Source organism: Biomphalaria glabrata, chromosome 13 (genome assembly GCF_947242115.1).
Source record: "Biomphalaria glabrata chromosome 13, xgBioGlab47.1, whole genome shotgun sequence".
Taxonomy (NCBI): domain Eukaryota; kingdom Metazoa; phylum Mollusca; class Gastropoda; family Planorbidae; genus Biomphalaria; species Biomphalaria glabrata.
In genome coordinates this window covers 36,394,105-36,408,952 of record NC_074723.1, presented here as the reverse complement: position 1 = coordinate 36,408,952, position 14,848 = coordinate 36,394,105, and the positions used below count along the sequence as shown (strand labels likewise).

The window sequence follows — 14,848 nt, the reverse complement described above, 5'->3', positions numbered from 1 at the left end:
TTAATTATGGTTGACATGTAAAGAAAAAAATATGCTTAGTTTGGCATATTTCCTTTCATAATTTTTGTCACATGTATATTAGTGGACCAATTTTCTAACTCTTTTAAAAATCTAGTATTGATTCGAAACCTGTTTTGTTATCATTTAGCACTAGAATCCTAGTGCTATTAGAGTTTTAATTAGAGCATGGAATGGGTTGCCTTAGTCAGCCAGGAAAACCAATGACTTGGCAAAATTTAAATTATGGATTAACAATGCATGACTAAATTGACCTAGGAACACGAATACGATGTAATCATCCTCTTATCTTATCTTATCTTATAATTAGGCCTACGTCCTTCGTATTTCACATGTCAGTTTAGTCATGCATGTTAATCAATGACTCTGCTAAGTCGTTGGTTTTCTTGGCTGATTCAGGCAACCCATTTCATTCTCTAATGGCAGTAAGGTAGGAGGAGCTATTGTACGAATTTGTTCTAGCGTACTTGAAGTAACGTCTGTATTTCATAAGATAAGAAATAGATAAAGATTAGGCCTACATTTTAATATGCTACTTCAGAAGAAAGCTTTCTACTAAAATATGGCGTGTTTTTAATATAAGTATTATTTTTAATACGTGTATTTTTATTAAAGGTTTCAAAAAAGTGTAAGGGCCTGCACAAATATTCTGCCCCGGGGCCGCCACATACTTAAAAACAGGCCCTGATTTAATGATGTACTTTTTTTTTAATATTTTAGCATATACAGCTAATTATAATTTTGTTTCCAGTATCTTTACTGGTCAGCAGAGTCGTCTAGTGTGATAAGAGCGTGGTGTTTAAAGTCAACACGTGATACGTAAAGGATACCTCGCTGTTATAGTAAAGGAAAACATTTATCATGGAATTCTCATATTGATGAAAGTATTTTAAAAAATCGAAAAATGAATAGTTTATTGAAAGAAATGTTTCAAATTTACTAAAAGCATAAAACTAAAAGGTTATTTTAACCTTGGTTAGGACAATATAGGCATAAAGGTCATGTTGAAATTGATGCACGTAAAATTTCCTGTAAATTCTGTTGAACGCTTTAACGTAAACTATATCTATAGGAAATAAATAGGATGGCTTCCTGGTTGTTCAGTCGTCTAGGTGGTCCATTGCTTATGTCCTACCGGAGAGTCTAATCCAGGGGTTCTCAACCTGTGGGTCGCGACCCCTTTGGGGGGGTCGATTGACGATTTACCAGGGGTCGCCTAAGACCATCAAAATAGTGGAAAGTTATTGCCTACTCTTCTATTGCTGTATGTGTGAGGGTGGGTGGGGGTCGCGGCAGAGTGGGGGATTGTAAAAAGGGGTCGCCGAGCTTATAAGGTCTCGAAATGGTGCTCTGGATCACATCCTGAAGGAACATCCGAGTTATGTAAGACATTTACAAGAAATATATGGTGTTGGCATTTGAGCATAAAAAAAAATACATAAAACTTACATAAGTAATTTTGTATATTTTTTAGCTAACGTTTCATTTAAAAATAAAATAAAGCTATGGTGTTGTGATAGAAGTGTACAACTGTCAAAGAGTCGGACCCTGATGAAAAACATGTAAAGAAATAATAATTTTTTAAAAAGTACAGAAGACATGCTAAGAAATTCAGACAACTGCTAGCATTAGTTTCAGTTAAATTTAATCTATTTGCAAATAAGTAAAAAAAAAAAAAAACTAATTAAAAATGCTTTGAAATTGGGATGGCTGGCTTGTCCTGTAGCATGGTCATAACCAGATTACAGCAGATCACTCGTACCCTCATTCTGACGAGGATGCATACAAACACACAGACACACACAGTCACACACATAGACACATACACATACAGTCACAAACACAAACACAGACACACACGCCTCAACAGTCACACAAACACACAGACACATTCAAAGACACACACAATGTCACACACACACATAAACAAAAGTAGAATTTCTCTTTCAGACCTTGGGACCTATAGGGCATATGATGTAAAAGGTCATCTGTTTCTGTGGCCTACGGTTTACGAGGGTGTCATGTGGCTAGCATGACGACCCACCGCATTTACTTTTACCCAACTTTTACCCAACTTTTACCCAACTAATGTACTCATTAGAGCTTGGTGGGCTCAGAGGCGCCCTAGGATCTCAAAATTAAAAGTCCCACTCGTCACCAAGATTTGAACTCAGTACAATGAAGCCAAGCGCTTTACCACTCAGTTACCACTCCTCAAACACACTGTCACACACATTCACATACTTAAGGTATTTTTCGTGGAACTGTGTTTATTTTCGAACAAAACCGAAAATCTTTGCTAGCTTGATTCTTTCGATTTCTTACGTATCATAATGCTATAATCTCCTTAATGTTCTGTCTTTACTTTTATTCCCTCACAAGTGGCAAATATTCATAAAACACTGAACCATAATCTTCGAAAACAAAACCTAATACAATACTCAGAAAGACTCACAGTTAAAGGCGCACCACGTATGCTACATCACATTGTAGGTCAACTTTGTACAGGTTAATGTTGACCAGTGGCGTAGCTAGGGTGGGGGAGGAGGTGGAAAATTTGAAATCCCCACGGACCCCCACTTGAGTCCCCCCCCCCAAATGAGTGGGTTTTTTTTTACATTAAATATTGCGCAAAAATGGTTTTAAAAAAGGGCAAGCCCCCCCCCCCCCGGCTCCCAAATGATGGAAATTTACTAGCTACGCCCCTGTTGTTGACCCACAATTTAATAATAAGTATGTTTCGCTTTCGCTGCCAGTTATCAAGTCAGATTTTAAGGCAACAAAGGATTAAAGTATCACCTCTAGGAAAATAATTAAAATTTAGAAATGTTTACAAGATAAAAGACTCCAAAGTAACGTATCAAATATTCATAAAACACTGAACCATAATCTTCAAAACCAAAACCTAATAGCCTACAATACTCAGAAAGACACAAAGATAAAGGCACAATGATAGCAACATACGCTAAGACAAATATTTAAAAGTAGGCTACTGCTTCTTCCCTATTGCTATTAGAGCATGGAATGGGTAGCCTGAGTCAGCCACGAAAACCAACGACTTGGCAGATTTTATGTCATCGATTAACTTGCATGACAAGATTAATACATGGACACGCCCAGGGCGTAATCGTCTTCTTTTTAAAGTAGCGTCTGTATTTTATAAGATAAGATAAGGATCCTATCTGTATTTGTTTTCTTTTTCTCAATGGTGGTTAGTGGTAATTAATGCAACAGCGGTGATGACGCACTACAGGAATCGTATCCTATCTTACATAATACAGACTTGACTTCAAAAAGGAAGATGCTATCCCGAGCTATCCAAGTTTGTTGTGTTGAACTTTGTATTATTATCCTGCTCATCACCATTCCTTTGTTGAAAAGTAATACTAACAAGCGAAATATTTTTTTTATTCCTTTAAAAAAAAACTACATATTTTTATCCAAGGGGAAGAACTCCGCACTTACAACTATATCTCTCAATGATTTGGAAATTATTTCTATTATTCGATATCAAACAAAATAATTAATTACCAATGATTAATTGACTAATTTTGTTAATTAAAAAAAAATGATTCATGCTTTGTTATCTGCCATAAATGATTGTTTAGCGTTCTAATTTGATCTGAGCATGAGTGTGGGAGAAATAAAGTATTTAATTATCTACGTGGACGAAACCCTAAATATTTAGCGTATCTGTAAATACTGAAGGATCAATTTCCCTTTTTATACAAAAAATTAGCTACTATAAATTAATTGACTACAATGGTTCAAAGTTTATCCGTGCATGTTTAGATCTACTTGCTAGACTACATATATTAGAAGACCATTGTTTCTTCCTTGTGGTGAAATGTTGAAATGTTAGTTCTAGTCTGGTGATCATTAATCGTCAATGAAGTACATTCGTGATATCGGTGCTGTATGTTTATCTAGATATAAATACCGGACGTTTTTAATTATAATTCGTATTTTTCGGTCTTTTTTTTTTTCTCTTATATTTTATGTCACCCTAATCTTTTCCTCCAGGGCCTCAAATTACCTATGTCCGGCCCTGTTTCATTATATAAACGTTGCGTGCTGTTACCAAAGTTATCTGAAACTGAATTTTCTTTTCGTAAAATAATTCAACGAGTCTTCAAATCAGATTCACCAAGGCGTCACGACGCGGATACGCCCCCCCAAAAAAAACATTGGCGCCTAACACCAATGCTATAGACCACTCTGCCACGCAACATTGAGTTGGATCATGCAATTGAAACTTCGCATTCAACTCAGTCAAGCGTACAGTCTTCTTCTTGTCTAGCGTGTGTGTGTGGTTTTTTCATTGGATGTGTGTATATAAGTGCAGGAAGGTTTGAGGGTATGTGTGGTCAGTGCTGTAGGTAGTCTGTTGTGAACAGTTGATTTTGTCAGTGAAATAAGTTGATGAAATAGTTTAGTGATGTAAGTTGATAAGTTGACCATGTAACAAGTGAAGTTAGAAAAGTAGTGAAGAGAATTTTAAATATTGATAGATTGCTTGGCTACCTTCTTGGGGGGGGGGGGGGGGGGGGGCTAGAGCTCGAGTCCCTACTGGAGCTGAGTTGTGAGCACCTAAAGGCATTACGGTAACCTTTTCTTCGATACCCCCTCCCACACAGGTGTCCCACAAAAGAGATTGGACCATAGCATCCTTTAAACCAGGGGTTCTCAACCTGTGGGTCGCGACCCCTTAGGGGGTCGATTGACAATTTGCTAGGGGTCTCCTAAGACCATCGAAAATATGGATTGGTATTGTCTACTCTTCTATTGGTGTATGTGTGTGTGGGGTGGGGGTCGCGGCAGAGTGGGGGATTGTAAAGAGGGGTTGCCGAGCATAAAAGGTTGAGAACTGCCGCTTTAAACAGTCAGAAAAGGCATACATTTTACACCATATACTAGGACAAATTCATTCTTCCTTGGTGCCATTCGAGCTGTGGTTACCAAACTTTTTTGTCTCATAGACCCCTTGCTATGTTTACTGGTTTTCGGTAGACCCCCCTGCTTAACTTATACCGGTACTGCATTTTTGCAAACTCCATTTTTTTAAAACGTAATTTCTAACTATAGTGAGTGGAAGAGTAAATAAGTAATTTCAAGCTACTTAGTAAGTTAGAGAGCTCTATCTTTTTTATTGATGAAATTCAAATTTATACCAATTAAAATAACAATTGATATGGATTACTGAAACCACCAAAAATACTGGAATTTTTTAATTTTTTTAATTTTTTTTTTGAAGGTTTGTCATCCGTTGCTACGGATATTATGTTTCATATAGGAATCTGTTGTTCTATGAAGTAGTCCTTCAAACATTAAATATTAATTAATTGGCCTTAAGTATCACTGTAAAAATTTTCATTAAGAGCAGTTACTTGTGTATATCTTCATCTTTCACGTCTGGCTGAAGTATTGGATCCGAGGAACTGTTTTCTCAAACAGGAGAAGGGGCGAAGTAACTGGCGTCTAAACCAGTAAGCTTGGGCAGAAGGGACTCATTAGCCTAGGCTTGCCACCAACCTAGCGGGGGAGGGGGAACTGAATGTTTTGTAAAATGTTTTACATAATTCGGATGTTCCTTCAGAGTTTACTTCCTAGTCCAAACCTCCCGCAGGACGACGGGGGATGGGAGCGGGCAGGGTTTGAACCCTCGACCGTCGATAAATCCAAACGACAGTCCAGCGTGCAAACCGCACAACCAGGCAGCCATCAAACCTCTGCTGCCTTGCAGATACACCCAAACATGGGAACTGTTTCGTGCGTCAACCTCGAGGAAAAAATGAGGAGCCGAGGACCCTTAGGCAGTATGCATCACGCAGCGCTACACCCTGTCAGAGCCTGCGAGGCCGCTGATCCCGAACTGTATATGTTGTTTGCAAAGAATTACATAAGAAGCTTTTGTTATAACTCATACCACCGCTGTGCCTACTGTATTGTTGCTTAAAGAAATGTGTTTAAGATAATATCACATGTACGTTTGTGTAAAACATTTTTTAAAACTACTTTAACAGCTGGTAAAATCAATGTTTTATTTATAGTGTTTTCTGTATTTGGCTATAGAGAGATCTTTTAAGACGCTCACAAACCACCATCTTCTCTGTATGATGTTGAAGAGAGATTTTGTGAGTCTAGTCTGAACTTTATCTTTGAGAGTTCGAAAGTTGTTCAAAACCTTTATCTTTTTATCAGGCCGGCATCGTCTCAAATGTTCCTCAGGCATAATTAGTTTCATATCGTCATAAAAAAAGGCACTTCTCAACCGCTTGTTTTACAAAGAAGAAATGAATCCCAATTTTAAATAACCAATGCTGTATAATCTACATTTCTTTTTGTTACATGTAGAAAAAATTAAGCTATTTAAATAAGTATTGAAATTAAATCTAACAATTTTTCGTTTGAATAGCAGGATAAATATTGAATGTATTAACTAAGGTACAAAACATATATTAGTGTATGAAATAATGTCATTGATGAGATGTGCTTAAATGAAATCCATTTTCGTAGACCCCCATGGACATCTCATAGACCCCCAATTTATTTTTTCACTTTCGTAGACCCCCTTGGAACTCTTCGTAGACCCCTGGGGGTCTATATAGACCACTTTGGGAATCAATGCATTAGAGCATTAAACGGGTTGCTTGGATCAGCCTGGAAAACTAATGATTTAGCATAACTGTGTATGCATGTAGCTCACCTTTCTATGTAGCAAAGCTTATATAAGGAAAAGAACAACTCAATTACTTCCCTTTATTTCCATACTGCAAGATTTATTTTTCTCCATTTCTAGATAAGACACGTTTAATTAATTTGCATTAGTTAATTAAGTTATTGGTAAATTTTTTAATCGATTGATGTTTTGTCATCGACAATGATTTTTTTTTTAAAGTTTCAACTTAATCTGAAAATAGAAATTGGAAGACTAAACGTGTTTAAGAATCCACCCAGACAGACAGACTGACAGAGAGACTTAATGCAAGCTTGGTAATAAAAACAGTTGCATACTGAAAGAACTATCCTTACAATGTAGTGGAAGAAAAAAACGTGTTTAAGAATCCACCCAGACAGACAGACTGACAGAGTGGCTTAATGCAAGCATGGTAATAAAAGCAGTAGCATACTGAAAGAGCTTACCTTACAATGTAGTGGAAGAAAAAAACGTGTTTAAGAATCCACCCAGACAGACAGACTGACAGAGTGGCTTAATGCAAGCATGGTAATAAAAGCAGTAGCATACTGAAAGAGCTTACCTTACAATGTAGTGGAAGAAAAAAACGTGTTTAAGAATCCACCCAGACAGACAGACTGACAGAGTGACCTAATGCAAGCATGGTAATAAAAGCAGTAGCATACTGAAAGAGCTTACCTTACAATGTAGTGGAAGAAAAAAACGTGTTTAAGAATCCACCCAGACAGACAGACTGACAGAGTGGCTTAATGCAAGCATGGTAATAAAAGCAGTAGCATACTGAAAGAGCTTACCTTACAATGTAGTGGAAGAAAAAAACGTGTTTAAGAATCCACCCAGACAGACAGACTGACAGAGTGACCTAATGCAAGCATGGTAATAAAAGCAGTAGCATACTGAAAGAGCTTACCTTACAATGTAGTGGAAGAAAAAAACGTGTTTAAGAATCCACCCAGACAGACAGACTGACAGAGTGACCTAATGCAAGCATGGTAATAAAAGCAGTAGCATACTGAAAGAGCTTACCTTACAATGTAGTGGAAGAAAAAAACGTGTTTAAGAATCCACCCAGACAGACAGACTGACAGAGTGACCTAATGCAAGCATGGTAATAAAAGCAGTAGCATACTGAAAGAGCTTACCTTACAATGTAGTGGAAGAAAAAAACGTGTTTAAGATTCCACCCAGACAGACAGACTGACAGAGTGACCTAATGCAAGCATGGTAATAAAAGCAGTAGCATACTGAAAGAGCTTACCTTACAATGTAGTGGAAGAAAAAAACGTGTTTAAGAATCCACCCAGACAGACAGACTGACAGAGTGACCTAATGCAAGCATGGTAATAAAAGCAGTAGCATACTGAAAGAGCTTACCTTACAATGTAGTGGAAGAAAAAAACGTGTTTAAGAATCCACCCAGACAGACAGACTGACAGAGTGACCTAATGCAAGCATGGTAATAAAAGCAGTAGCATACTGAAAGAGCTTACCTTACAATGTAGTGGAAGAAAAAAACGTGTTTAAGAATCCACCCAGACAGACAGACTGACAGAGTGACCTAATGCAAGCATGGTAATAAAAGCAGTAGCATACTGAAAGAGCTTACCTTACAATGTAGTGGAAGAAAAAAACGTGTTTAAGAATCCACCCAGACAGACAGACTGACAGAGTGACCTAATGCAAGCATGGTAATAAAAACAGTTGCATACTGAAAGAACTTACCTTACAATGTAGTGGAAGAAAAAAACGTGTTTAAGAATCCACCCAGACAGACAGACTGACAGAGTGACCTAATGCAAGCATGGTAATAAAAGCAGTAGCATACTGAAAGAGCTTACCTTACAATGTAGTGGAAGAAAAAAACGTGTTTAAGAATCCACCCAGACAGACAGACTGACAGAGTGACCTAATGCAAGCATGGTAATAAAAGCAGTAGCATACTGAAAGAGCTTACCTTACAATGTAGTGGAAGAAAAAAACGTGTTTAAGAATCCACCCAGACAGACAGACTGACAGAGTAACCTAATGCAAGCATGGTAATAAAAGCAGTAGCATACTGAAAGAGCTTACCTTACAATGTAGTGGAAGAAAAAAACGTGTTTAAGAATCCACCCAGACAGACAGACTGACAGAGTGACCTAATGCAAGCATGGTAATAAAAACAGTTGCATACTGAAAGAACTTACCTTACAATGTAGTGGAAGAAAAAAACGTGTTTAAGAATCCACCCAGACAGACAGACTGACAGAGTGACCTAATGCAAGCATGGTAATAAAAGCAGTAGCATACTGAAAGAGCTTACCTTACAATGTAGTGGAAGAAAAAAACGTGTTTAAGAATCCACCCAGACAGACAGACTGACAGAGTGACCTAATGCAAGCATGGTAATAAAAGCAGTAGCATACTGAAAGAGCTTACCTTACAATGTAGTGGAAGAAAAAAACGTGTTTAAGAATCCACCCAGACAGACAGACTGACAGAGTGACCTAATGCAAGCATGGTAATAAAAGCAGTAGCATACTGAAAGAGCTTACCTTACAATGTAGTGGAAGAAAAAAACGTGTTTAAGAATCCACCCAGACAGACAGACTGACAGAGTGACCTAATGCAAGCATGGTAATAAAAACAGTTGCATACTGAAAGAACTTACCTTACAATGTAGTGGAAGAAAAAAACGTGTTTAAGAATCCACCCAGACAGACAGACTGACAGAGTGACCTAATGCAAGCATGGTAATAAAAGCAGTAGCATACTGAAAGAGCTTACCTTACAATGTAGTGGAAGAAAAAAACGTGTTTAAGAATCCACCCAGACAGACAGACTGACAGAGTGACCTAATGCAAGCATGGTAATAAAAACAGTTGCATACTGAAAGAACTTACCTTACAATGTAGTGGAAGAAAAAAACGTGTTTAAGAATCCACCCAGACAGACAGACTGACAGAGTGACCTAATGCAAGCATGGTAATAAAAGCAGTAGCATACTGAAAGAGCTTACCTTACAATGTAGTGGAAGAAAAAAACGTGTTTAAGAATCCACCCAGACAGACAGACTGACAGAGTGACCTAATGCAAGCATGGTAATAAAAACAGTTGCATACTGAAAGAACTTACCTTACAATGTGTCTAGTTAAGTACTCCACTCTCTAGGTCAAAGGTCACTTACTTTTTTTTTTTTTCCTTTTTAGGCCAAAAGTGAAGAAACAAATTTCAGATAGGCTCAAGTTACCTGGCCAGGATTTTTGTTTACCAAAAGCCATTGAGGAAATGAACCTCGGAAGAAAAGTTCAAAATTGTTGGCTGTCGGTCTTTTAGGGCAGTCCTTAAGTCCTTTCATCATTTATTTTTCATTTTTTTTCTTTTACATTGCACTTTCTTCATGGGCTCAAAGCGATGTTAGTCAGAAGGAACAAGGAAGAAAAAAAAACGTACTCAAAGGAAATAACTGCACATTTATAGCTGTATATCTCAATTTTGTAAGATTAATTTCCCTTCTTTTTTAAATAATCAAGAGCCATTAATGATCGGTTAATTTTTGTTTTTATTGTCTTATGTTTTGTTTGTGGTAATGAATAATAGTGAAATATTTCATCTTCATCTAAGAATGGGGAGTAGGAGAAATAACGAGTACAAAATTTGGAGAGTGAGTTGGTATAAATTTTGTAAAAATTGTGATATTTCCAAGCATCTGGCACAAAGGATATATATATAATAAGGCCTGTCTTCGAGTCCAAAAGATTAATGAGGAATGCAATATTTCTCGTGGCTACGTAATCTCAGCTGTGACCTACATATTTTGCCACATCCAAGGTAAGCATAACCATTGTCCGCTGGTGGTCGATTTAGATTTTCTTTTCGCGTCTGCGTGTGTTTCTCGGCAGCGGACTTTCTATTGGTCTTAAATGCATATCCCACGGCTTTCGTGAGTGACCTCCAGCTGTCTTTTTCTGAGGCCGCATGCAACCAGGTGCTCTCTTCTACGTCAGTTAAGGCAAGTTGGGGCCTAAGCTGGTCTTTAAAGCGTTTCCATGGGGCACCTCTGTTTGGTCGACCACCTTTTAGCTCACCAAAAAAGACTGCTATTGGTATATGTTCGTCTCCCCTACGTGAAACGTGCCCTGCCCAGCGCAACTGTCGGACCATTTAGAAGTCCCTCTATAGTCTATGCTGATATATATATCTAACCCTCTTTCTTATTTTAACTTCTGGGATAATCGTAAAAATAAATAAATATGGGCGAAGTCTCAACTTAGCTTGCTAATTGTAGGAAGACAATAATCTTATAATAATCTAATAATCTTATAAGAAAAATAATCATAGTGTTCTCACGTTCATTTTATCGTGGGTAGACGGTAAGGCTCTTCCTGTTGTGACCCACTTAGAAATCGATTGAGGATCGCTGAGGGCTGAGGTAGTCTGTCTTTATGTCTCCCATCAACTGACGGCAGGTTTCGAACTGGTATTGTTCCTTGTATGATTGAAGATAGAAGCCGTCTGTGAGTGCGGCAGATGGTTAGACACCTTGTGATAAATAGTCAAGATAACGTCCGTGAGTGAGATAATTAAAGAAGACGCATATGTTGTTATTAATTGAAGGGGACGCATATGTTGTTATTATTATAATAAATTACGGACGTTCCTTTTTCAGAAGATAATTACGTCCAATGCATATTAATGTGTCAATCTAGTCGTGTATGTGAATTAGGGACTTAGACCTTTCTAGCTCATTGGTTTAACTGGAACCCATTTCATAGGTACTAAGGAAGAGAGAACTCTTTTATTATTATTATTATTATTATAGCTTTTATGTAGCGCTACTTTCATGCTTATAGCATGCTTAGAGCGCTTTTGGTCCAATCTCATTTGTGGACCAGTGGGGGGGGGGGGGGTATCTAGGAGTTGGTTTTCCGTGCTGCCTTAAACCGCTCAGTAAACACAACTCTGCCAGAGTCGGGTGTCGAACCTCTTCTAGCCAAGCCAAGCCCAAGTTCAAGCGCACTCGAGCTCTTGTACGAATTCTTCTTATACATTACAGACGTTACTTCAAAAGAGAAGATAATTCCGTCCTACGCATTTTAAGTGTCAATCTAGTCATGCATGTCAATCAATGACTTAAACTCTGCTAAGTCGTTGGTTTTCCTGGCTGAATCAGGCAACCCATTCCATTCTCTAATGGCATTAGAAAGGAAGAAGCAATTTTAAGACTTTGTCCTAGCATAAGGAGTATATATTGTGTCCCTAGTGTTGTGTCTTTAAGAATATTTCAATAGGTTTTGTTTTTCTATTTGTAAATTATGGTTCAGTGTCTTATGCATAATTGCTACTTTACTTTTTATTCTGTCCTAAAGGCTTTCTAAATTTAGTGATTTTACTTATTGTGTCAAATTTAAAGTCATTGTCCAATTATATAGGGAAAAAACACAAATATCTTTATGGCCTATGATTGGACTATATAGATTATATCTATATCTAAACAATTTCGAACATGAAGTTGAATTCAACCTTTTAGGGGCAGATAGATCTAAAGAGAATAGTTGCCTAGCTAGGGCCGGGGGGGGGGTAGGGGGGAGAAGGGGGAAGAATTTGAAGTTCCCCTTGGCCCCCATTTGAAGGGGGGCCCCCAAATGAGTTTTCGAAATAGTTTTTTTTTTCATTAAATATCAAATATTACGCAAAATGCAGCCCCCCCCCCGGCCCCCGAATGATGGCAAATTCAAAGCTACGCCACTGATTTCGAAAACACTATACAGTATTTCTTTATTTTATAAGCAGAGGGAGCATTGGTTCGGGACCAATCGTTATAGTTTGCTAGACACAGGTCAGTGAGGCTGCAACCAGTGGTCAGTGAGGCTTATAGCTCGTTTCCACGTTAAAATTTCGGGTCTAAACTGCAGCCACTACAGACCTTATGTCATAGGCGCTGCCTAGTTTGCCTATGCCTAAGGTCAAACAACGCGCAAAAAATAAATAAACAATTATTCAATAGCAATAACTAAGAATGTACACTTTTAACGTGACATAGAGCTAGGTAGCGTGGCCGAGTGGTCTAAGGCGCTGGTTTTAGGCACCAGTCTCTTCGGAGGCGTGGGTTCGAATCCCACCGCTGCCATATTTTTTTATTCTTTTAAATTCCAATATATAAAATATACTGTTCAGTTGTGGCGAGATGGCGTGGTCCATCCATGAATTTCGAAGCTGATAAATAGAAATATAATGAGGGAAAAAAACATGAAAAAAAAATACTTTAAAAAAATCTTAACTGTAATTGTAGGCATATCAATTAGTTACAATTATCTGTAATGCGCTTATAATAAATCTGTGTGAGTAGAAATATCTGTAATAATTGTTTTTGTTTAGCTTTTAGCTTTCTAAATACGATATAATCCTATCACTTGTCTGGACCAGTTTGGAAAGGGGGATGGGAAGAAGCGGGTATCTTGGTGAATGTTTACATGATCGTTTTTTAAATGCATAAAAAATGTTCGATAAGGGCTCATGGGAAGTAATTCAACTCAAGTACGATTTCATTCCGTTGTTCAGGATACCAAACAAAATAATCAATTGACTAATTGATTAATTTTTAGCGGCCCCCGAAAGGGGAAAAGACGCTATTAGTTTTGTGTGAAATGTCTCTCCGTCTGTCCATCCGTCTGTCCATCCGTCTGTCCGTCCGTTTAGATCTCGTAAACTAGAAAAGATAGTGAAAATCCGACATCTGGAATGCATCATCATAACTACAGAAAACTTAACGAAAGGAAATTTTTTTTTTTTTACGAAATGTTTTTTTTTTTTTTTGGTGGAATTAGAGATTGGCCATATACAAAGCAATTAGATCAATTAGATATTCATTATAAGACATCAGTTAGGCCAGGTTCACATCTAACTTCACATTCACTTTCACCTATCCTTTCGTCTGCTGGACCGCTGGGGTACCACACAAGATCTGTCAACCTTCTTTCTCCACTCTTCTATGTCATTTTTCTTTGATCGAATTTAATTCTGATGTTTTTTTCTGAAAATATTGAAACCTGCCTTTTTTACCTGCCTGGGTGAACCACTTCGGGGGCCGATTCTGAGTTTGTGTTTCCACACAAACTGTTTTTGTAACATTGTTTAAACTGATTCTTGTGTTGTCAGGTAAAATAAATAATTGTGCAAATTTCAGCTTAAATCCGAAATCTTGTGTGGGAGAAATAACGTTTTCGAACTTTTTGCCAGACAGACAGACAGAGTGAGTTAATACAAGCTTTGTAAAAAAACAAAAACAAAAAAAAAAAAAAGCTGAAGGATATTATAGCGTGCATTTTGCACACCTAGCTTATTTATGTTACAGGGAGGGGTGAGATGAATGTCAGTATCGTGGTCTCAGGCAGGACCTTGACCAGTCATACTTCTTCAAAATGTATTCATGGAGTGGGGGTAGTGGGGGGAGTGGGTGAAATTGTACATTATACTGCAACAACTAGAGCATAGTAGAGTGAAAAAAAAAAAGAGAATATTTTTTTCCTCATTAGAATTTTTCTCGTCAAAATGGCTTGCGCGAAAAAAGATCGCACCAAGACGGCGCTGCGACAAAGCGTCACGTAGCGATTTCTCTTAATTAACAGCGCATGAAAAAAAATTTGATTAACAAGTTTGTTTTGTTTATATCCTCCTGTCGCTTCACTTGTGCCTCACAGAGTAAATCAAAACGTTTAGATGTGGTATTAAGTTACACTGAAAGTGACATTCACCCCCCTCTCTACATTACTTTACTCTACTCTACTAACGAGGCAAGAAAATTTGTTAAAAAAATTATGAAATATGAATTTTAAAAACAATTTGGCAGCGGTGGGATTCGAACCCACGCCTCCGAAGAGACTGGTGCCTAAAACCAGCGCCTTAGACCACTCGGCCACGCTACCTTGCTACTTTATTGAAGTGAAGCGGAAAGAGTTTCTCTAGTGATTAAAGTTTATAAATGTTATTTCACTGTCGTCTGTTCCTTCATGTAGCCATTTTTGTTCAGGTCCGTGCAACCCGGCGAATATAAGACAAAACTAAAACGAATTAAAAATTTAAGATAAACTTCAGCTTTATTTTGTAATTTTTAATGTTAGAAGCTTGTTGCATCTCAAATATAGGCACAATCCA

At 37.7% G+C, this 14,848-nt stretch overlaps 2 non-coding genes across 2 annotated transcripts; one reads left to right on the top strand and one right to left on the bottom strand.

Annotated features, from left to right (window-relative positions):
* The first annotated feature begins 12,742 nt into the window (after positions 1-12,742).
* Trnal-uag (transfer RNA leucine (anticodon UAG)) lies at positions 12,743-12,824 on the top strand. Its single transcript has one exon. It is a non-coding gene; the product is annotated as a tRNA-Leu (tRNA).
* A 1,713-nt stretch (positions 12,825-14,537) lies between these two features.
* Trnal-uag (transfer RNA leucine (anticodon UAG)) lies at positions 14,538-14,619 on the bottom strand. The gene has a single exon. It is a non-coding gene; the product is annotated as a tRNA-Leu (tRNA).
* Between the last annotated feature and the right edge of the window lie 229 nt (positions 14,620-14,848).